The sequence below is a fragment of the Lactuca saligna genome, chromosome 4, assembly GCF_052625555.1.
Source record: "Lactuca saligna cultivar CGN05327 chromosome 4, ASM5262555v1, whole genome shotgun sequence".
NCBI classification, from domain to species: domain Eukaryota; kingdom Viridiplantae; phylum Streptophyta; class Magnoliopsida; order Asterales; family Asteraceae; genus Lactuca; species Lactuca saligna.
The window spans coordinates 180,080,102-180,105,405 of NC_136420.1; the positions used below are offsets into that span (position 1 = coordinate 180,080,102).

At 39.0% G+C, this 25,304-nt stretch overlaps 1 long non-coding RNA gene across 1 annotated transcript; it reads right to left on the minus strand.

Moving 5' to 3' along the window:
* Nucleotides 1-960: 960 nt before the first annotated feature.
* LOC145038943 (uncharacterized) lies at nt 961-2,366 on the minus strand. The gene is made up of 2 exons (XR_013679651.1): nt 2,073-2,366; nt 961-1,123 (listed from the first exon to the last, which is right to left on the minus strand). It is a non-coding gene; the product is annotated as an uncharacterized LOC145038943 (long non-coding RNA).
* Nucleotides 2,367-25,304: the final 22,938 nt, after the last annotated feature.

The following is a 25,304-nucleotide window of genomic DNA, read 5'->3' on the forward strand; positions in this document are numbered from 1 at the left end:
GGAGCTGCTCGGGGTAGGTTCTCAAACTCTAGTTCGGATTTAGCATCGTAAGAAAAGCCTTCATCACGGTGGTCATCCCATAGGATGATCGTTCTATGGTTCTTCTCCAAACCAACCAGCTATAACTTCATTCGAAAGATACTGGTTGTCAAGGGGATGGAGTCCAACTGTGATTTCTATGCGAGAATTTAGGGTAAGTGGAAAATTATTAGACAAACTATCTAGATAATTATGTAGAAAACCTTCATCAGTTACATCGCTATTTGTGAAGTGCATACCAGCTATGTGTAATCTAAATATGATAGACCTTCGAATAAGTAACCTTAATTCCAAATTCACACAGAATAGGGGTAAGGCAAAATTATCATAGATTCTAAGTCTATAACATCCTAATTACATGCAGCCTTAGTGTATCCACTTAGCAACTATCAATTTAGTAATGAAGATCCCGTTTTAATTCTCAAGTATAAAGTAATCATAGTAACACCAAAATACACCTATAGTATTTTTAAATTTATTGTTAGGTTCTATTGTTCTCTTTGTGGTAGGGTTGGTAAGGTTTTAGCATTGTTGCAACCACACACTTAAACTTAGGCACATGCTAGTCAACTCTCGGATAATATAGGCGATCAGGCTATATCTTCCCAGTTTTGACCATATGTCTCTAAGCCCACTTGTGTTGTCCAACAATCGTAATTCTTTTGTATTGTCCTAGTGACACTGATTTTAGTATGAATGCAGCACGTATACCTACTTAAATATTTTACTATTTAAAGTATAGACTCTTGGTCAGAGTATTTTTAATCCCTTATGTATTTATAGTTAGTATATCTTTTATGGGTTGATATACTTAATTCACTATAAACAATGCTCTGATACCAATCTGTCACACCCCCAAACCAGAACGGCGGAAACGTTCGGGGGCGGAGGACGTCATGTTCAATATCATAACAGTTCATAGAAAGGAAAGTACACACCACCATATATAATAAGTTGCTAAATGTTTACATAGTTGTATTCATTACATGTTAAAAATAAAGGTACATAAACTTCAATTAGAATGAAGTAATTAATGCCAGCGCGTTAATCCCAAAAGTTGAATCCCAACCTGCTTAGCGATTTCCTGAGAATACAAGTTATTTCAAAGAAAAAGTGTCAACAATTAAGTTGGTGAGTCCATAAGTTGTTTAGAAAAATTGGATGCCATTCCAAAATAGGTGTATGTTTTCCAGTAAACGTAGTGCTTCAACATGTAAAGAGTTGTGATTTGTGGTGTTGAAAATGAATGCATTAGTTCCAGAAAATCCCATATATGTTTATAAGTTGTAAATGATTGCACCGGAAAAATCCCTTCTTTTCCTATTTTGTTTGTATGCAGGAAACACTTTTATTTTTCCTCGCACATAATACCAGTCTCTAAGACCGAAAATTGTAAGAAACCACGTTTCTCGTAAATGTGTCATAGTTTTATATATAATAAAACTACGTGAAGATCGAACCGGTTGGATGAAGAATAGTTTTAATAACCACTCGTTCATCATAACTTAATATCATAATAATTGTATATCCGATGAGTTTTTATAACCATACTAAACATAATATGCCTGTAACGACGTTCTTCAGGCGTCGCATTGCTATGACAACTGTCACCCCAAAAGACGGACTGTAGCTAACAGTCAGGGTGCGGGATCATGACTTCCCGTATAGATCTATACACATTTGACACGTTCTCGTCGCGGGAGATTCTGGTTATAAACAGGCCTTACTGCAGTACTTTCTAATAAAGAAAAGTAAAGTTGGAAGATGTGCGCGCCTCATGGATTCTCAATTTAGTATATATTAACATGATAGTTTTGTATGCAAAGTTTAACCTTTCACACAATGATTTGATAAACCGAAATCATAAGTTTTTAGAATGTATAAAATGTTTTAACAACGAAGATCATTATACTCCTCGTATAAGTCTAATGCACGATAATAACCGTATGTTTACTTGTATTCCCCCCCCTAAAAGAGTTGTAAAAGTATTTAAAGATGTATTTAAAGTGTGTTAAAAAGGGGTATGAACTCACTTGACAACTTGAAGATAGCGAGATGGAAAAACGGTAGAGTTTCGTCTCGGGAAATGGATTTTTCCTCGGAAATCTCGGGATTCCTCGGGAGAAAATCGACCTTCAGATCTTGCACGAAGTGACCAGGGCTTCGTGGTAGTACGAGCACGGAAAATGAGGAAATACGCAAGAAAAATGAGAGAGAATGAGCCCCCTTTTCGGAAGCCTTCGCATGCCCTTTTATAGGGAGGCTGGTCAGCCTTGGTACGCGAGTCTGATGGGACGGGTTCCTGGGTTCGCGGGTCGGATGGGACGTGTCGCTGGCACGCGGGTCGGATGGGACGTGTCGCTGGCACGCGGGTCGGATGGGACGTGTCGCTGGCACGCGGGTCGGATGGGACGTGTCCCTGGGTTCGTGCACTTCGCATTTTCATTCTTACACCCTTCGCATCCCTTCGCATTTATCACCTTCGCATTTATCACCTTCGCATTTATCTCTTTAGAATTTCTACAATTTCATCATTTATGACTCCCATTTGCGAAGTTGAGTATTGATTTCCAAAAATGCGAAACTTCAGGGACAATATTTGAAATCTTATGTTTTCTTCCCCAATTCGCATTCTACTGTGAAATACTTCGCATCTTCATTCTTACACCCTTCGCATCCCTTCGCATTTATCACTTTCGCATTTATCACCTTCGCATTTATCACTTCGCATTTATCTCTTTAGAATTTCTACAATTTCATCATTTATGACTCCCATTTGCGAAGTTGAGTATTGATTTCCAAAAATGCGAAACTTCAGGGACAATATTTGAAATCTTCTGTTTTCTTCCCCAATTCGCATTCTACTGTGAAATACTTCGCATCTTCATTCTTACACCCTTCGCATCCCTTCGCATTTATCACTTTCGCATTTATCACCTTCGCATTTATCACCTTCGCATTTATCTCTTTAGAATTTCTACAATTTCATCATTTATGACTCCCATTTGCGAATATTAACCCAATTGACTTCAAATGATGTCCGACTTGAGCGTTCTTTTCATGTATGGTTACGGTTTGACGATATCTATGACTTTCATTTAGACACCTAAGGTCAAAAAGTGTTTTGTTGAAACTTTGCGTTTTTACGTAACTTCGTATTGCCGGTTTTTGTCGGGAAACTTAGAATGGTCATAACTTCTTCGTTATAACTCGGATTTTAGTGTTCTTTATATGTATGAAAACCTTGTTACAATATCTACCACTTAGTATACTTAATTATGGTTTTATAAAATTTTAAATTTTGACCTAATTTTTGCTGTTGTTACAAGAAAACGTGTCGGTTTGGATGCTATGTGTCGGTTCGGGGCTTGATAACGCGCGAGGTTCCTATGTAATATGAAATGATATGTAATTGTATCTAATTAGACTTTGAATCACTAATTAGACATGAATATGCACTCCAAGACGTGAAAACACTTCAATTCAAGTGTTAGGAGTGATTCGGGTAGCATCTAAGGGTGTGTAGGGCCTAAATATGGAGTTTACTTTTCAAGAGTAAACTCCTTAAGGAGTTTACGGCCCATTGACCATATCCCAATGAGTTTACGGCCGAAAACTCATGGGTGGTGGGTTCTTGGATTCCAAATGGTCATACAATGCATACGGGAAGGTTCTAGGGTCGATTTCATGGCTTAGGAAGTGATCGGGACTAGAAATGGCCTTGGGAAATGAGTTTACGGTCTAATTATATGTTCATGGGGAGTTTACAACCTTAAACTCATGAGTTTACAACCGTAAACTCATGTTTGTTCATGATTCATGGGTGTTGGTGTTTGTAGGTTAATCACATGTGATTCTAGTCCAAAATACAAACCATTCAAGGTGTTAAGGACATTTAAACATCCATTTGGAGAGTTTATGGTCCGAGGAGATGAGTTTATGGTCTAAGAATGTTCTTGGACCGTAAACTCTAGTTTGTCCCATTTATGAATGTATTGGTGCATTTCTTGAAGGGTTATAAGGTTATATGCACTCATGGAAGTTCATCGAAGGTGTTTAGGGGCAAACTAACACCTAAAAAGGGGTTTAAGGTCTAAGATTGAGGGTTTATGGTCCAAGCATGTTCTTGGACTGTAAACTCATGTTTGGTCCCTTCTTGTATGATTTGGTGCTTCAAATGATGAAGTAGAAGGTCCTAGACACGTTTGGAAGCCTATGGTGGTGTTTAAGGGCATTTTTAACACCTTAAGAGGTGTTTAAGGTTCATGCATGGGGCTTTATGGTCCAAGAAGGTTCTTGGGCCGTAAATTCATGTCCATACATCAAATGTCATGATTTTGGGGTTCTTAGTCCATGCATGCAAGTTTCTAAGTCGAATCTAAGCCCTAGAAGTGTTTTGGAGGGGTTTTGAGGCTTCAAAACCCTCATTTCATGTGTTCACGGCCTAAGGAATTTCCAAGACCGTAAACACTTGTTTATGGTTCCATTCCTCATATAAATCCCGAATTTGATGGTCTAAGATGCTAATTCATGAGTTAGGGAAGTTACCTTAGTGATTTGGAGCTTGTTTTGGATGATTTTGGCTATGTTTCGGATTTTAGAGAGAGAGAGAGTAGTGAGAGAAAGTTTTTAGAGAGAGAGTAAAAGCCTCCAAATGATGCCACTCAATCCCTTATATAGGGTTTGAGTTTGTGGCCCGAAGGAATTTCTACCCGATACTGCCGTTAGACAGTGCTTTTGGTCGAACCCGATAAATTTGCCGTAATTACGATTTACATGAAAATAATAATTTTCCAAAAAAATATGGAAAATATTTTAATGATTATAACACATTCCAACATTTACGAAATCAAAATAAATGTCGCGATACAATTAAATTAATTTAACGCAAAGGCTAACGGAACGAAATTAATACGACGGTTTTATTTAACGGGAACGGTTTTAGTGACGGAATAAATTACAGATTGTCACATATATGGAGCTGTGGTTTTATGTATTATTCCAGTTGATTCAAAATAAACTGAATCATAATACTCACCACCTCTATCAGTATGCAATACTTTTATTAATTCATTTTTATGAAGCACAACTTGTTCTTTATAAATTTTAAATTTATCAAGTGCTTCATCCTTAGAATGTAGCAAATAGATATAACAATATCTAGATGCATCATCAATAAAAGTAACAACATACTTCTTGTTTCCAAGGGAAGGTGTTGCATGGAAATCACATAAATCACTATGTATAAGATCCAACAACTTGCTTTCCCTAATAACATCTTTGAAAGGTTATCTAGTGATTTTAGTTAGCATGCATGTTTTACATTTTTCATTATTTTGTATATCAAAAGCATGAATTAAACTCATTTTAGAAATGTCTTTTAATCTCTTGTAATGAATGTGTCCTAGTCTAGCATGTCATAATTTAGATTTATGAAAATTATTGCTAGTACTACTATAAGCCATGCAAACAGAATTATCACTAGAAGAATAATTAATATTAAGTCTAATCATTCCATTACATATATATCCAAATCCCATAAAAGAACCATGTCTTGACAAGATATACTTGTCACTTTCTAACACTTGTTGGTAACCACAATTATTTAATACAATTTTACACATGAGATTCTTACGAGTCCCCAGAACATATAAAGCATTTTTCAAACACAAACATTTCCCAGAAGTAAAAGTAAGTAAAACATATCTTATGCCCTTGATTGGTTCAGTTGCAACATTTCCCATCTTCACAACAGATCCATCTTCAATTGGTTGAAAGTCCTTGAACCAATATAGATCTTTGCAAACATGACTTGTTGCTCCCGAATCAACCCACCATGCAACTTTATCATCTTGCACATAAAATGCTTCTGAAATCACAGAAATATAATTCTGAATATATTTAGAATTCTGCATGAAAATAGAAATCTGACCTTGTTGCTTTTCTGGATCCTAGGATCCACTTGGTCCAACACCATCCTTGTTCACTTTGCGGAGACGACAATCTTTCTTGAAGTGACCCGGTTTGTTACAATTCCAACAAACCAACTTAGCTTTCTTGTTGTAAAACTTGTCATCCTTTCCTTTAAACTTCCTTTTTCCATTAGACTTCTTGGGATTCTTTGAACTTTCTCCTTCCACCATGTTCACAGAAGAGGAACCAACTTGGTTCTTTCCTTTAGGATTGTTATCAAGTTCTTGAGTCCTTATGGACTCTTCAATCCTTAAATGGATTCCAAGTTGAGTCAAAGTCAATTCCTCTTTGTTATGTTTCAGATTGTGTTTAAAATCCTTCTAGGAAGGGGGCAGTTTGTTAATGATCACAGCCACCAAAATGGCTTCATCCATTTTCAGCTTGTGTTGAGCAAACTATCCCAAAATCCTTAACATTTCATGGAATTGTTCCATAACAGGCTTGGAGTCAATCATCTTGTAACCCATAAAGTTACGAACAAGAAACTTCTTACTAGAAGCATCTTCAGCCATGTACTTGGATTCAAGAGAATCCCACAGTTCTTTTGCAGATTCGAAATTTTGATAGATATCAAAAAGAGAGTCAGACATACTGATGAGATTAAATAACCTTTTAATCTTAGAAGATCGATAAGATCTTGAACAAGTTATAAAAACAATGACGATATAAACACAGTAAAATTATGGAACAAGAATGAATCAAACGTGCTGAATGATTAAAACAAAATCCTCAGAAGAGCTCGATTAAGAACATCAACTGTAGAGGATTGGAAGGTTACAAGTATGATTAATGAAACCTTTAGTCGTCTGGAAAAATTGTATTCTCAGATCTCTAAAACCTTGACCTAATATGCATGCAAGCATAAACTTATATACAAAGCATAAAAGACACACGGTTGGACAGACCCAAACCGTAATACAAAGAATTATAAACAAACGAGCCCAAAAGACGCAATCTTCTAAGACCAACAATCTCCCCCTTTGCGTCAATTTGGGGCGAGATGTTCACTCTGTCTTCAAAGCAGATGGCTTCTTTACCGTTTGAAAAATTTTCGGTATCAAAGCCAGAATATGATGCCTGAAGGTAATATACCAACGAAGCATATCTGTAAAGTTCTTCTTATCTGCTGTTGTGTTCTGTTTGCATCGGTGAATGATATTGATGATGTGCTCCAGACACTCTGTAGAGAACAGATGCTTGTCTACCAACGCAAACAGAAACTTATGCTTATCCCCCCTTGTGAACATAACTGTCAGATTGGAAGAATCAATCTGCCCCAACTTCATTTTATGGACATCTCCGGTTTTGGAAGTGGGCTTGACAGTCGGTTTCTTATTCATCACCTTTGCTATTTCCTGATCCATAGTGGCTAGCTCATGGACATAGGAAGCCAACATTCTTTTAAGATGAGAAAGAATTGGTTCATATTCTCTCTGGTTGGAGAGAAGAATGTTGTATAGCAAGATCCAATCGTGGGGGTTCAGACTGGGAAGATCTACCAGAGAAATAAGATGTTCGGTGTTGGCAGTTCCTCTGTTGATTTTGAAATTGACGTTTACAAATTTCCCAGCCTGAGTTGGTTTCGGTACCTTGACTCTAATAATTTTCTGGGCACTCCAAGTCAAGTACTGAGGTTGACCGAATTTTAGATAGAAATCGATAAGCTCCCTTTCAACCTTCGGGTTCGGATGAGGGACGTTTGCAGTGACATCAAAGCAGTGAAAAGTGAAGGCTTTACGCGTAATGGGCATGTCGAACCGCGAGTCTTTGGAATTTTCACACTCAAAAGATGCAATCGGTTCCAACCAATAAATAGAAGGAAACTAAATTGCTTGAGTGATGAGTGTGTCTCTGTCCCAATCTGGGAACAGAGTCTTTTTAGCTTGAATTGCCTCCTCATCCTCCCGGATTTTCCTTTCTCTGGCTTCTGCCTCACGAGCTATCTTCAATGTTTCATCAAGCTCTCTGTCCCGTTTCTTGTGTTGAAGAGCTTCAGTAATGGTTTCATCTGATTCTGATTCGCTCTCAACTTGGAAATGTTTACCAGAACCCGAAGCTACATTACCCTTCGGTTCTGGTTTGGACATACCTTCCTCTCCCCCTTGTCTCAGAAGAACAGGATTCTCCGAGACACCCTTCATTTCACTTAGGATAATGATTGCCGGAAGGAGTTTCGCCTGGAGATGCTGACAAATAGTGAGGGTTAGGAAGGGATCATGGGAGTCAAGAACACCGGTTAACAGATTTTTAACGTCACCAGCGCAACTCTGAAGAACTGCCCGTTGAGTTTGAAGCAAAGTGATTTCTTGTTGTGCCTGGGCCAGTTGAACTTTCTGTAAGTCAATAGTTGCCTGGTGCTTGATAACTTCTTCCTTCAGGGTGCTCTCGGCTGCCAAAGAGGCAAAACGTGAATCCAAAGATTTGAGAATTGAAGTGGATTCAGTTTTGAGGTCAGCACGCAGAGCCTCAAATTTCCTGGTTTCTCCCTGAAGGGTGGCTGTGAACGAGTCTACTGACGCTTGAAATTTGGAAGCATTTGAGTCAGCATGAGCCTTGAGAGAATCAAGAAAGATCTGAGTTGTATGAACAACCTCAGAAACTTCCTTAGTGGCTTTGGAGCATGAGGCCGCTGAATTCTCTACAGCGTCAGTAGAGCGATCCAAGGCTTCGGTGTAAGTCTGGATCGCTGACTCGATAAAAGCCTTCAGCACAGCACCCCCATATGCTTTACTGTCAGCCAGCAGACTGTCGAGTTTTGCGTGAATCTCTTGAAGTTGCTGACTTGACACAGGGGTATCTGTATCGGTGTCGGTAGGGATCCGGTAAGGGCTGTAATAGATGGAATCAAATTCTTCATCATCACCCCCTAGGGTAGCACCGGAGTTGGAAGATGGAGAAGGGGAGGATTGAAGATTGATGACCGGGGTTTCAACCACAGAAGCAGCCCCCGTATCAGATACGTTGACCGTTACTGGTGGTTGGGTTGTGGTTATGGTGATAGATTCTGTGATAATAGGTTGGGAGATAGAAGATGAAGGTTGAGAAATGGTGAAGGGAATAGTGGTTTCGGTTGTGGTTTGGGAAATTGATGTTGGAACAAAACTTGAGATGTTCTGTTTGGGTGATTGGGTTGGGGTTGGAAATTTTGGGGAAGAAGGAGGAGAAGGAGATTTGGTAATTTGGGGAGATTTAGGTGGGGTAGGTGAGTTTTGTGGAGACGAAACGGGGGCAGTTTTGGGTTTAGGATTAACGGCTGGTGGGGTAGGTGAGTTTTGTGGAGACGAAACGGGTGTAGTTTCGGGTTGAGGATCAACATCTTCTGTTTCGGATGGTGCATTCTGTTTTGATTTAGAAGGAGATCCTTTGGCTCTTTTAGCCATCTTCTTGACCTTTTTCGTTCTAGGCTGAGAAGGTTCCTCTGCCTCGGATTTGCGTTTGGAGGACCTTCTCTTTTTCTCCGTTTGGGGTGCGGGTTCCTTCATCTCAGCCTTCTCCTTTTTGCTCACTCTTTTGCCCCGGTTAGCAGGCTGATCCAGAGCCTCAAGAGCTGCACGTTGTTCCTCGGAAAGAACCCTAGGAGGCAGGGGGGTTCTGGAGCTGTAGTCCGCCATAATCTTGCTGTGGGGCGTGACGCATCTGTACATGGACTCAGGGATTAGTCCATAGTGGAGGAACTTACTTGGATCTGAGAGAATGATTTTCTTGGTGTGGTATGTGGCAATTGAAGCCATAAGAACATCCTTCATGACAGGGATGTCAAGAGAATCAATGGCTCTCCTGGTGATGAGGGTCCAAAACCTGGCGCATGAAATTTTTGAGTGCCTTGCGGTAGAGTTGAGACTCTGAACCACTTGAGACCAGAGAATCGACCCATAGTCAAGATTGATTCCGTTGTAAATCCCATACAGCATTGTAAGAAATCCTTTGCTGGTGGTGTCGGAACCACCACATCGCTCCGCTAAACCCTTAATTAAAAGGGTAAGCAATCCATTCCACTGAGATGGAAGACATGATTTCTTTACTTTGGCAACAGATGTTAGAACATCTGTATACCCCATCTCGTACATCATCTTAAAGATCTGGGCGGTTGTGATGAAGTCTGGTGAAATGACAGAAGCATCCACGGCAAGCCCTAGAAGAGAGCAAAACCGTGTTTTGGAAACGGAAGTCTTCTTGTCGTGAATAGAGAAGTAGATACGGTCTTTGTTTCTGTCGTAGCTAGCGGTGGTGTAGACTTGAGATAGCAGGGACATAGGAACTGCCTCCACCTGCGTTAATGCCAATACCAATGGGGAATATTTGAGGCATTCCACCACGTAGAGCATATATGAGTCATAGACGAATGGAGACAACTCTATGATCATGTTCTGATTTGGTTTGATTGCAAGAAAAGAAGAAGAAGCAGATTGATCGTGAGCAGAAGAAGAAGTCGCCATTGTTGAGTTTTTGGAAGAAGATGAACAGTGGCAACTTTATCAGTGAGATAATGCTTTGAGAGGTAACTGCCAAAGAACACGATCACGTCTTATTTATACCGTTCTCAGGAGAGAGAAAATCGTGATGATGAGGAACCCAAAACGTCGCCTAAAAAAGCGCGATTAGAAGTTATGGTGTATTCAATGAAGACGTCAGCACACGTGGGGTTGAAACGAATCCTTTGCACGCGCCCAAATCTTTTTCGTACCGTTTGAAATCCCTTGTGCCCTTGTTTGGTTACAACTGAGACTTAGAACCATGTGCCAAACAGCAATTAGAATGTGGGAAAAGAATTCCGTGCATAAGAGTGTGAAAGACAAGGAAATAAATCAAATGTGTTTGGAAGTGCGTGTTGTCTAAATAAAAGACAGAAGGCAGAAGATTCCGGGCAAGAATCGCGTCCTTCAGAGTCAAGATAGACCTGAAGTGTTTGTGTGGTTTCCCGAGAAATACGATCAGTTGTCTTTAGAGAAACAATGAAAGGCGTCTTCTGTTGATGGCTAAGAGGTGGCTGAACTCAAACCAAACATTAAGTCTTGACATAAAACTAAGTGTTGGTAGAGTTACCTGTGAGACCGATGTGATCTGTTGAACAGGTAGGAGGGAAGTATTTCGTGATGGGAATGATATAGACAGAAATCTCAAAATAAATTAAACTGGATCTCTTTGGGAAGAAATGTCTTAGGACGAGATAGTTTCATAAAAGATCACTCATAAAGAAAATTTCCAAGTAAAAGCTTGAGTTAATTACTCACCGTCAATTCTATTTAGGTGTTGGATTTTGGGTTTCACTCAGAACGTGGTAATCGAATCTAAGATCATGAACTCAGATGTTGTGCAACCATAAGCCTCAGTGGTAAAGACCGAGAGCATCAAGGGTTACTTTGGGGAGCGAATGTAAGTGAAGAAGTTGAAGAGATGGTTAAGAGACCGAACGTACCTTCTGCTACATAAATGGGACAAAGCAGAGCAACTCATGTTTCAGATGAGTAAAAGAAGGTAGCTCTAGACCGAATATAAGAGAATAGCCTGATTGGGAAGAAACGATAGGTATTGATCGAATCATTAAGGCATGCTCGAGGTCATAGAGGCTTGAGACAACATACAGCAGCATGCTTCTAGGGACGTCTAACTAGTCTTATAAGAGAAAAACATACCTGGATGAACGTTCCATAAGGAGATACTTGTATTCACTTGAGCAAGAAGTACATATACTAGAAATATAAAATATTTTTGAAATTTTGAAATTTACTTAGAGATAAATAAATACTGAAAGACAAAATATTTTTGTTAATTTTTAATTTTCTGAAAAAGAAATAAAAACAGAAAGATAAAATATTTTTGTTAAATTTGAATTTTCTGAAAAAGAAATAAAAAAACAGAAAGATAAAATTTAGACAAAGAAAAGAAGCAGAGATTTGGAAGAACCGAGCGGTTTGATTGAATGAGCGCCTATATTGTAGAGACAGAGAGAGACCGAGCGATCTGGTTGATTTGGTTCCGTTATGTTACTAGAGCAGAGAGCAACAGAGCGTTCTGTTAGGTTCGGTTCTTAGATTTTACCAGAGCAGAGAGTAACCGAGCGGTCTGGTTGATTCGGTTCCTTGATTTTACCAGAGCAGAGAGTAACCGAGCGGTCTGTTAGGTTCGGTTCTTGAATTTTACCAGAGCAGAGAGTAACCGAGCGGTCTGTTAGGTTCGGTTCTTGAATTTTACCATTTTTTTTTTTTTTTTAAAAGAGACATGAGGATTTGGGACCGATTCTGCAACCATCATGCCTAAGTCTTGCAATCTCTGATTGAATGATGCTTCAGGAAGAGCTTTTGCAAAGATGTCAGCCAGCTGATCAGTGGTTCTTACGAAGTGAACTTCGACATTTCCATCTTCCACATGATCTTTGATGAAGTGATACCTTAGTGCTATGTGTTTGGTTTTGGAGTGTTGCACTGGGTTATGACAGATCCTAATTGCACTTTCAGAGTCACAATATAGTGGGATCTTCTTCATATTGAGTCCATAGTCTCGAAGTTGACTTTGGATCCAAATCACTTGTGATGTGCATGAGGCGGCTGCAATGTATTCTGCTTCGGCTGTGGATAGCGACACGCATGTCTGTTTCTTGGAATGCCAGCTAACTAACTTCCCGTCAAGAAATTGACATCCACCAGTCGTGCTTTTTCGGTCGAGTCCACATCCTCCAAGGTCAGCATCAGAATAGGCTTGAACGAAAAAGCCTGAGTTGGATGGATACCAAAGACCTAAGGAGGTGGTTCGCTTGAGATATCGTAGGATGTTCTTCACTGCAAGCATGTGAGGTTCACGAGGGTTTGCCTGAAATCGAGCACAATAACACACAGAAAACATGATATCAGGTCTGCTAGCAGTAAGATACATTAACGATCCAATCATTTGACGATAGAGCGTGATATCAACAGCTGGTTTGTCTAGAGATGGGGTAAGCTTAGTGCCGAATGCCATTGGGACTTTGACTTTTGAGTCTCCCATCATACCGAACTTTGCTAGGAGAGTCTTCGTGTAAGCTTCCTGATTAATAAAGATGCCTTCGGGTCCCTGTCTTATGTTTAAACCAAGGAAAAAGTTAATAGGACCCATTGAGCTCATTTCAAACTTAGTCTCCATCAGCTTTCTAAATTCAGCCGTTAAGCCTGGATTCGTGGAGCCAAAGATGATATCATCGACATAAATTTGAACTATCATAAGGTGGTTACCTTCCTTTTTGCGAAAGAAGGTTGGGTCAACCGAACCTTGTTTGAATTTAGACATCTTTAAAAATTTTGTAAGCGTTTCATACCAGGCTCTCGGAGCTTGTTTAAGGCCGTACACAGCTTTATCCAGAATATAGCAATGATTTGAATGCTTTTCGTTCATGAATCCAGGAGGTTGCTCTACATACACTGTCTCTTCAAGTTCTCCATTGAGAAATGCACACTTGACGTCCATTTGGAAAACTTCAAAGTTCTTGTGAGCAGCATAAGCTAGAAATATTCTAACAGATTCTAGCCGAGCTACTGGAGCGAAAGTCTCTTCGTAGTCTATCCCTTCCTCCTGACAATATCCCTTTACAACCAGACGAGCCTTGTTCCTTATAACATTACCTTCCTTGTCCATTTTGTTCCTAAAAACCCATTTGAGACCAACAACCGAAGCATCTGGAGGAGTTGGAATTAGGCGCCAGACTTTGTTTCTTTCAAATTCGTTCAACTCGTCTTGCATTGCTTGAACCCAATCAGAGTGGTCGAGAGCAGTGTTAACTGTCTTTGGTTCAACTTTTGATACGAAAGAATTGAACATGCAAAACTCTACCTTTGAAAATAAGGAAGTTTGTTTTTCCTTCAGTTGGGATCGAGTCAGAACCTTTTCAGATACATCCCCAACTACTTGAGAGACAGGATGATCTCTGGTCCATTTGATAAGAGGAGGATAATTTGGATCAACGGTTGGGTCTAATTTGGCATTGATTATTTCTTCTAGTTCAGATTGGCTATCATAACCGAGTGTCACATCGTCAAGTTCTACCTCAGTTGGTGTACTTTGGAAGATATGAGGTTCGTGTGATTCTAGTGAGCCTGAGCTTGCTGGTGTTGAGATCCCGTCGGTTGAAGTTGTGGAATTTGGCTCCCCCTGGACTTGAGCGTTTGGCTCCCCCTCGACTTGTGTGCATGGCTCCCCCTCGACTTGCGTACATGGCTCCCCTTCGACTTGAGCACTTGGCTCCCCCTCGATTTGAGCTTCGTTGGAAGGAGAGTCGTTACTGATTGGTTCTTCTTCATACATTCTCCTTGCAGCATCTTCAACAATCTGCTCCATGTGATCAACTTTGTTATCTGCTGCACCAGCTTCAGAAAGTGAAGCATTCTCTGGTTCGTCAAAGAGCTCCAGAAATGTCTCGAATAGATTAGCAACCGAGACTGTAATCATGCCATTTGGAGGAAATATTTCCCCAGTGATATTTTCTTTATCCTGCAGCTTCTTGACATAGTTGTCGTCAAAGGTCACATAATATGTCTCTTCAATTTTTCTTGAACGCTTGTTTAGGACCCTGTATGCCTTGGATGTGAGAGAGTAACCCAGGAAAATTCCTTCGTCGGCTTTGACATCAAACTTGTTGCGGTGTTCTTTGGAGTTGAAGATGAAACACCTTGAGCCGAACACATGGAAAAATTTCACATTTGGCTTCCTGTTGTTCAATATCTCATATGGGGTGAGTGCGAACCTTTTGTTGAGATATGACCTGTTCTGTGTAAAACAAGCAGCACAAATAGCATCAACCCAAAAATAAAGAGGTAAAGAAGCAAAACTTAGCATAGTTCGGGCAGCTTCACACAAGGATCGGTTTCGTCTTTCGACTATTCCGTTCTGTTGTGGTGTGTAGGGAGATGAGAAATTATGACTAATTCCCTTCTCTGCAAGAAACTCTTCAAACTCCCTGTTCTTGAATTCGAGACCATTGTCGCTTCGGATGTTGCGAACAACCTTTTTGAGCTGTACTTCAATTTGCGTAATAAACGTTTTCAGCTTTTGAGTCGCTTCAGATTTGAGCTTTAGAAAGAACACCCATGTAAATCGAGAAAAGTCATCAACGATAACAAGAATGTACTTGCTACCACCGATGCTTTCGATAGATGAAGGACCACACAAATCAATATGAATTAATTCGAGTGGTTCAACAACTTTTGTGTTGATAATAGATGGATGACTTTGACGACTCTGCTTTCCCATTTCGCATGCAGCACATAGATGATCCCTGTCGAACTTGAGTAATGGAAGGCCCCTTACATGACCTCCTGTAACAAGACGATTGATATCTTTGAAGTTAAGATGAGATAATCTTCGGTGCCACAACCAGCTTTCATTGGATTGCGCTTTTGACAATAAGCATACAGCTGGGTTTCCTTTGATGGGTTTCATGTTTAAGGGAAACATTTCACCCTTTCGCTCTGACTTGAGAATTATTTTATTTGACTTTTTCTCTATAATTTCTGAACCTTCATCATCGAATGAGACTTTGAGACCTGTACCTCCAACCAGTTGAGATACACTAATGAGGTTGTGTTGGAGTCCTTCCACATAAGCCACCTTCCTTATAGAGAAGTCCCCATTGGTTATCATCCCGTATCCCTTTATGGTGCCGAAAGAATTGTTTCCGAACTTGACGTTGCCACCATTTGCAAGCGATCTGTACTCCCTAAGCTCTTCTTTCCTCCCTGTCATGTGACGTGAGCAGCCACTATCAATGTACCATTCTTCGTCGAACTGCTCGTCACTTATAATCTGCAAAATTTAGAGAGATTTAGGAACCCAAAGTTTCTTGGGTCCACGTGAGCTTTGCATGGAAACAAGAGCAATGAGAGAGATATCAACAAGATAAGTTCTTTTTACGAGAGTTGTTTTATCTTTCCTTTTAATGGTGTACACTTTTATTTTGTTAAGATTAGTAGTGTTAGATTCGGTCTTTGGTGTGGATTTATTGACCTTCTGCTTCCACTTTTGCTCAGTTGATGAATGAGATTTAGAACGAGATCGATATGAAACAGAGGGTGAAGAAGAATTAGAAGAATGAGAAGAATCAGACTTAGAAGGAGACTTTAGGTGACCCTTTTGTTTTTGATCATTGGAGGGACCGACCTTAGAGTTTTGTACTCTTTTGTCTTCAGAACCGAACCTTTGTGTTCGGTTGGAGCCACCTTTGGAACAGAACCTTTGGTTCTGGTTGATATCCTTTTCAGAACCGAACTTCTGCTTTCGGTTGTTATCCTTTTGTGAACCGAACCTCGGCTTTCGGTTTTTGGGACTTTCAAGTTTTTCTGCAGGAATGTTTTCATAGTTTAGATTCTTGTCTTGATGAGTGAAGTATGCATTCTGGGAACGCCAAAATTGTTTCCTTTCAGAAAGGTTCTTCCGGTATCTATTGTTCCTTTCTATCTTCCTGTTCCGCATCTGAGATGGTTGATGATGAACATTTGCTTTCGTTTTAGCTGACTCCTTGATCGGTTCCATTTGAACTGCGGTAGAATTACTTTGAGCTGAAGAAGCCGAAGGAATGGTTTCTTTTGGTGAGTGAACATCCTTCTGAGGAGTATCTTTTGTACCACTAGTGCTCGGCTCACTGAAGTTATTTGGCTTATTCAATGGTTCGGGTATGTATCTTCCTTTGCTCTTCCAGGAAGTTCGTTCAGATAAACCAATGGTTTCATCTGCATTATCAATAGGAGCTTCCCAGAAGTATTCATCACAGCCATCAGCATTGTCTTTGTTTACAATGGCTGCAAGTTCAGCTGTTTGATGTTCAGTTACTCCTGTTACCTTGTATACTTGATTTGGAGTAGTCCTGACCTTTTGATACACAACAGCTTTCTCAACTAATTTCGGGGACTTTTGATGGGACAACCGAGCGAACTCTACTGAATTTTCAGAAATAAGATTCTTGTGATTTTCTGGCTCGGTTTTAATAAATTCTGAGCAGTCAACCGTGTCCTCTACAGAAATTTCACTCATATTGTCGTCCTCGTTAAGCTCAGAAGCATTTTCAACATCAATTTTGTTTTCTGAGCTTACTTTGGCGTTTAAAGAGTCAAATTTTAGCATGGTTTCGGTCCTCAGTTTAAGTCTGTCATTTTCATCCAAAAGATTTTTAAGCATGAGCTTGTGGTCTTTAGATTTAATGAAGGACTCAATTTTGTCCAGTCCATACATGTAGGTGGGATTTATGTCATCAGACGATATCACACTTTCACAGTTATAGGCTTCGACATCGATTTCATCTTCCTTAAATTCTAGGAAGGGAAAAATCATGCGGTGAATTCTTTGGCCTATTTCACAATCCAAGTGGAGCTGAGTAATATTAGAATACAGACGTTTAGCAATTAAACAAAAAACATTTCGTTGTTTTAACAATTTCAAATTGTCTCTTTGCAAATAAATGTTTTCATCTTTAACTCTGACTAATTCCGATTCCTTTAACTCTATCCACATTCTCCGCTCCTCACTCTTCGACGCTGCCCTGCTCAATTGATCAGTTAGGTTAGAATTTGTGACCCGAGTTTGAGTTAAGCTACTATCTAGATGAGATATTCTTGAATTGACATTTTTTAGTTCTTTCTCATAAGAGGATGATGGTACTTTGCATGAAATAAAAATAGATTGTACCTTCTTTATCAGTTCATCCAGCTCATTGAACTGTTGGCTGAGTGGTTTGGCTGTGAAGCACATGTCCTCCTTTGCATTCTGTCCATCATGACCTCCATCGGTGTTGTATCCCCTCAATTGAGATACACCTGAAACCATAAGGCATTTACCACCACTTCCTTCTTCCTTAGACACGAACGCCTTTCCATGAGTAGGCTGTCTCACTTCCTCGTCTTCTGAGTCGGTAGACCAAACTTCCGTGCTACCGAACTCACCACCTGGAACAGAATCCTGCACAATAAGAGCATTACTAGGCGGGTTAGCAGCAGACTTCTTCTTTCTTAACTCATCTAGCCTTTTCTGCAACACAGTTTCCTCATTGTTTCCATCATCTTTCTCAGCCATTTTCTTGAGGACACAGTCCTTAGCATAATGATTTTTCCCACCACAGTAGAAACAGCTCACTCCAGAGTCGCCGTCAACCTTCGGTTCCTTCTTGTGCTCCTCAACTTTCGGTTCATTAACCACCTTTTCAGAGCTGTAACTTCCCTGCCAGTTTCGGTTTTTGTTGCTGGGAAATTTCTTCTTTATGAACCTTTTGGGATTGGATACCATCAAGGCATAATCTTCTGATGTGAGATCATATTCTTCCAGGCTGAGGTCTTCATCCTCCATAACGGCTTTACTTTTTGACAAGAGATCCAACGAACCGAGACCGGAAACGACATTCTTTTCTTGGACCACGTTTTTCTCTTGAGACTTGAGAATTCCCACCAGTTTCGCCAAAGAGTATGATTTAAATTGCTCATGGGCTTTAACTGTGGAAACTACTGCTCTCCACTCAGACCTTAGACCATTCAGGAATGTAACTTTCTGTTCGATGAGCTTCCTTTCGATATCATGTTTGATCATCTTGCTGAGAAGATGATTGAAGCGATCGAATGTCTGGGTCACAGATTCTTCAGCCCCATGTCTGAATTCACCAAACTCAGATAGAAGCAGAGTTTGAATAGAATGTTCGAGATCTTCGTCTGTAGAATACAATTCACGAAGTCTGTCCCAAACATCCTTCGCCGTCGTGCAAGAGCTAACCAATCTGAATGTATCGGACTGAAGGGCGAACCGGATCAATCTTAGTGCTTTGATATTGCATTGGAACTTGTCCTTTTCATCTTGTGCAATGTCTTTCACGTCCTTAAGCAGATCATTGTATTCTTTTTGAGTTTTAATGATTTTGGACGTTGCAAAATGCGAGAACGGTCCGTTTGTGATGGCTTCCCAAATCAAATACCCATTTTCCTCCGACCCAATAACGTAGTCTTCGAAATGATGTGCCCATACTTCATAATCGTTGGTGTATAAGATCGCAATCCTTGTCGTCGAACCAATGCTGTTTGAAATATTAATAACGTTTGATTGTGTCGCGTCCATTATGATCGTAAAAACCCGTTCAAAGATCAGACTTGTAATAAAGCAGATCAGGGCAAAATAATAAATATCAAGATACGTCAATAAAGAAATGACGGCTCAATAAATATTGATGATTGCGGAAAAACCCTAATGAAAATCTTTTTCACAGAAAAGATGTGTATCAATTACACAGCCTCCCGCTCTGATACCAATTGATGAGATTAAATAACCTTTTAATCTTAGAAGATCGATAAGATCTTGAACAAGTTATAAAAACAATGACGATATAAACACAGTAAAATTATGGAACAAGAATGAATCAAACGTGTTGAATGATTAAAACAAAATCCTCAGAAGAGCTCGATTAAGAACATCAACTGTAGAGGATTGGAAGGTTACAAGTATGATTAATGAAACCTTTAGTCGTCTGGAAAAATTGTATTCTCAGATCTCTAAAACCTTGACCTAATATGCATGCAAGCATAAGCTTATATACAAAGCATAAAAGACACACGGTTGGACAAGCCCAAACCGTAATACAAAGAATTATAAACAAACGAGCCCAAAAGACGCAATCTTCTAAGCCCATTACATACCATTGAGAATATGACCACGACATATGTAATCATCATTTTCCCACATTGATCTTCTTCTTTTTGCCTCCAAAGGTTCATCTTCAACAGATTTGTCACACCCCCGAACCAGACGGCGGAAACGTCCGGGGGCTCGTGTGACTAACAATTGAATAATCATCACAATGAATATACATGAATCATAACACGATCATCACCAACAATACATTATACAACTAGCATTGTTCACATCAAGTACATTGTTAAAATACATAAGTTCATATTGTTAAAAGTACGATAAGTGCTATTACGTAAAACAAAAACCACACACACTTGCAATTCATCCAGCTTAACGATTACCTGAGAATACAAGTTATTTTGAAAATGGTCAACATATATAATGTTGGTGACTTCATAAGTATGTTTGAGTAAAAGTCTTTGTATCTTTCATAAAAACCTAGAAAATCCGATATTTTCTGTAAAATGTTTGAAAGTGATGTGAAAATCAAGTATAAATGTATGTGTGAATTTCATAGTTATAACTTATATGAGTGTAGTTTAGATTCATTGTATTTTGAATAAATGATAAGTGTATATGAATAATTTCCCCAAAAAATCCGATATTTTCTGTTTTATAACAACTTCTAAATTCTTGTATCGTTAAATAAGTTATTTTGCATTAACACAATCAAAGAGTTTATCTTTAAAAGGTTAAACTTTTGGTATTGAATCCCTATATGAACAGTTATAACCATGCATGATAATGACTAGGTCGTCCGTCTTGGTATTTTTCCAAATGTCAGTCTTGCTAAGGATTTTGTCGCCCTAGACTGACCTAGTCTAGCTGTAGTGAACAGCTAAGGCGTGGGGGTCACCTCGTATAGATCTATACACAAACTCCCGCTTTCCTACCAGGAAACTGTAACGACGAAAATTTCCAAACAAAACTTTCATTTTTAAACACAATAAAAACTCGTTTCATAATTCTCAAATCACATATATCTCAATGTCAACAAATAAAAAACAATCCCAGAATCATAAAAATAACAATCTACCGTCGGTGTGTACAATCATGTCGGTGCCTTACAGTGATCCTCGGAGCTACCTGAAACAAATAACACATAACACGGTAAACATAAAGCTTAGTGAGTTCCCCAAAATACACACACGACACATTAGTCATTCAAGGCTATAACTCAATAAGACCCTCTGGTCGATGTGTCTCAGTGGGATCGGAACTCAGATGGACCCTTTGGTCCCTTAACTCAACAACTCAAAATAATACAGAAAAGCATAACATAAACAAATAGCAGGATATCTCATTACACAGCTCATTCATATAAGACCCTCTGATCACACATAATAATTACAACTCAAGGTAAGTATAGTGAGAAGACTTACCTCGTAAGCTAATGAATGAAAATCTCGCACTCGGGATCTTGATCTCTACCCACCGGTCTAGCCTCCGCCTAACACATAATAATTATCACTAATTAAAATTGGCTGTCAAGAAGCTAAACTAACCTTTCTACAACTCACAGAAGGGTAAAAGACCATTTTACCCCTCCAAAGCTTAATAGTCCTCAATCTTGACCAAACCCTAAAAGTCAACAAAAGTCAACAGTAGGGAGTACGATGAGCGTTCCAACTCCCTACGTTGGGCGTACTCAGCTGCTATCCAGAATCGGGTTGCTCGGCCCCTACACGCCGCGTACTGGGGGTACGCCCAGCGTACGCCCCAGTTTTGCTCTTTTCATACTCATGGTCTTAATCAGTTAATACATAAGCTCATATCTCAGATCTGGACCTTCTAATGCCTCTTAATCCATAAAGTCATCAACTTTAAGCCTTTTCATGGCTGAAAAGTCTCCCTCCTCCAAAAATACACACTCTTTTGTCCCAAGGGTCTCATATCTCATGCATGAAGTGATTTCACCAACCAAGATTGGATTTCTATGACATAGCACTACTCATACACTCAAAAGGGGTTGGTCCTAGACTCCGGAGTTCAAGATCTTATCAAGACTCCACCTTTTTGGAGACAAAACCCTAAAATGCTCATCACAACATACTCAAGAAAGGAAAGGCAAGGTTTGAAACTTTATACCTCAAGGCCTTCTCTTCTCTTCAAAACCACACAAACACCCTCTCAAAGCTCAAACACACACACACACACACAAGCTCTAGAATGGAGATAAGGGTACTCTTAGGGTTTTCTCTCTGGAAATGGTGGTGATAAATGAGGCCATCATGTTCCTTATATAGGGGAATCACCCCAAATTAGGTTTGCATTATGGGCCTAGTACGCCCAACGTACTAGGTGGTCTCCACATTTCATGTACACTGACGAGTACGCTAAGCGTACCCTCAGGTACGCCCCACATACTCGTTTTCACTCTTTTATAACTTAAGGCCAAAAATGACAATAGCTCAAAAGATCAAGGTTCTCGAGGTTTACCTGAACTTAGGATGTTACAGAAACTCTGATTATAACTACAGGCTACGATTGTACACTCAGAGGTACCAACCGACATGTCTCACTAGATTCTCAACCCCTTTTGTACTATGTTTAATGTTTACGGATATGTGATATGTTTTTGTATTCAAACGGTACATATATATATATATATATATATATATATATATATATATATATATATATATAAGTATACGAAGTTTAATGATTACGCAAATGTATAGTTAAGGCCTACTAACATGTGAAATTTCCATTCTAAGCCCTATTAGCATGTAATTAGACCACAAAGACCTAATAACATGTAAGAGGGTAAGTTGGTCCCAATAGGCATGTAAATGGGCCACACAAGCCCAATAAACATGTAGTCCATAACTTAGGCCCAAATTAACATGTAAGTGGGTTGCAAGACCCAATATACACGTCATGGAAAACATTGGGCTCAATATACACTTAATTGGGCCCTTAGGGCCCAGTGGCCAAGTAACATTAATATTAAGCCCAATAAATAATTATCGATGTATTCCGTTCATTCGTTTTGTTCTGTTGTTTGTTTTAGGCCAATAAGCCTCCAATTTTTAATTAAGGCCCAAAGCTTTGTAAAAATGACACTTTACTCCATAAGTTATAAAAATTTGCAATTTTATCCCAAATGTCTAAAAATTTACGGTTTTAGCCCAAAAAGTTATATTTTCACATTTAGAACCCTGTTTTGCAGAAAAGTGCGTTTTCATCCCCTTGTTTGTAAAAATTTACACATTCGGCCCAATTTTGAAATTTTTTGCATTTTTGGTCCAATTTGAAAATAAATGTTATTTTCACCCCTAAATTTGGTTTATTTACATTTATGACTCAAACTTTGACCAAATAACATTTTTAACCCTAAACTTCATTGTTTTTCGCAAATTGGGCCCAAAACCATAAGGCCCAAAAGTTTAGGCCCATTAAGCTTAATGTTGCATTTTTGGCCCTTTTAAAGTATTTTTAACATAAAAATATCTTTTTATACATGTAGGACCTATTTGGCCCTTATAAAAAACATAAATGTCACTTTTTGCCCTTATCTTTTGTTTTCTTGATAATTTTGACCTTTAACAAGGTTTTTGTTGAAATCTTTTGTATCTTAAACATGTAATCACTTTTGGCTTGGTAATGTGATGTATATAATGTCATAGTTCATAGATCTTTGCTAAATAATGCTTAAAATTTTGAGATTTGCTAAGATCTAACTCATTATTACCAAATAAACTAAGAATTCACACAAAACATGCATATAACACATAGATCTACACATTTTACTTGCATTCTCCCCCAAAAATCATATAAAACCGAAAACAAGGGGGTATGAACTCACCTTTGCTTGATGTTTCGGTTTTTGAAGAAGAATGGAAAGAGATGAAGTGATTTTCGGCCCTAGCAAACTCCCTTGAGTAGATCTCAAACTTAAGAAGATTTCTAAGAGTATGATCACCAAAAACTTTGCTTAAAGGAGTGGTTTAACATGAGAATGGAGTTATAAAACTTGGATGTATAAAGACTTACCAAGAAATGATAATTATCTTGTGAAAACCCTCTTGAAACACAAGCAAATTTTGAGATTCTTGATGGAAAGAGGAGGATGATTCTTGAGAGTGTTTGAGAGAATTTGATGTAGTGTGTTTGTGTGTGTGTGGTTGTCTTCGGCCGGGAGTAGGAGAAGAGAAGGGAGGAGTGGTGATGATGTGATGGATACTTGGATGCATGAGATTGAATGGGTTATTTAGTGGGTAAATTGCATGGAAGTCCATTATACAATAATGATGTGTCTAATGCTAATTAATCCTCTTATTTTCTTTTTTCTTTTTTTTTATACATGGGCCGAGATTTTGGGCTAGGAGGAAGGAGGATGAATTAGTTTGGCCCAATTCTTTCTTTGGTTCGAAATTATGAAGTCCATAGAGAAAATTTTCGGCCCATTGGGCCTTTATGGTGGTTCTTGACCCAATAAAAGTCCATTAAGGTGATTTAAATCATTTATGACCCAACAAGGCCCAAGAGAGGTAAACTAGTCCATTTTAGGCCCATATGGCCCAAAAGATTAAATTTTATGAATGTGGGACCATTTAGAACCCAAATAGGGTTTCCAAGCCCAAAATGGTTGAATTGCATGCTTATTGGTCCATTAGGACCAATAAGGAAATCCTAGTCCAATATGGACTTAAACCATGGTTGTTAGGGTTTCAGACTCTTTGATGAACATAATTGATGAATCTAAATGAGCATTGAGTGAGATTTACTTAGAGTATATGATTTGCAATAGTTGAATGGTTACACATGAATAGAATTTCCTAGCTAAAATGCTAGTTGTGACAAGATTTTGGTAAGACTGGCATGGGTGTACTCAGAACATACACCACTTTCAAAGTGGTGAGGAGAAACTTCATCTTCTTCTAATCTTGCCCTTCAAACTTATTCAGTTTTTCAAACTTACTTGTCATTTCCTTCACAAAATCACCACTTTCCATGATCACAGAAATACTTTAATCTTTGTAAGATTTTCGGGATAAAATAGGCTTGGAAATTCTGAGAATTGTAGTTTCACTTTCAGATTAAAGTATTTGGGTGCTACTCCCAATCTTTAATCGGATAATACTCAAAATTGAGAGCAAGAACTGAAAATATGGATGTTATGAATTTCATGATTGTTGCTTTACCCAGACAAAATGATGACCAAAAAAATTAAGTAGTTCATTTGTTTGAAAACTGTCAAGGCAAATTTCTTTGTCCAAAAACTACTCCAACTGTCAAAACCAATAACAGTCACAAAAACGGATTTTTAATAAAGGTCAAAATGAAGTAAAACCCGGGTTCATTTATAGAAAATTCAGATTTCTAAGGCATTTTTTATATAGCAATATAACTCATATAAAAAATTTCCGCACTGACTTGGCAGCTCGACCCCAGCTAGGGGCTCTGCCCCTTGGACCCCGCCAGGAGCTGCCGCCTCTTGGACCCCGCTCCAAGGGGAGTTGCCCCCAGACCCCCGTTCATTTAGGGGTTTTGCCCCTAAATGACAGTCTACTTTGAATCTTGAATAAATTTAAACAAGTGTGCACTCCACACCTTCCTTACTTGTTTAATATTCATCAACATTGAATTTTGGTCAACAAGTCAATCCATTACACTTAAATACACATTGATGATACAAAATCACCAACAAACGTCACCTGGATTAA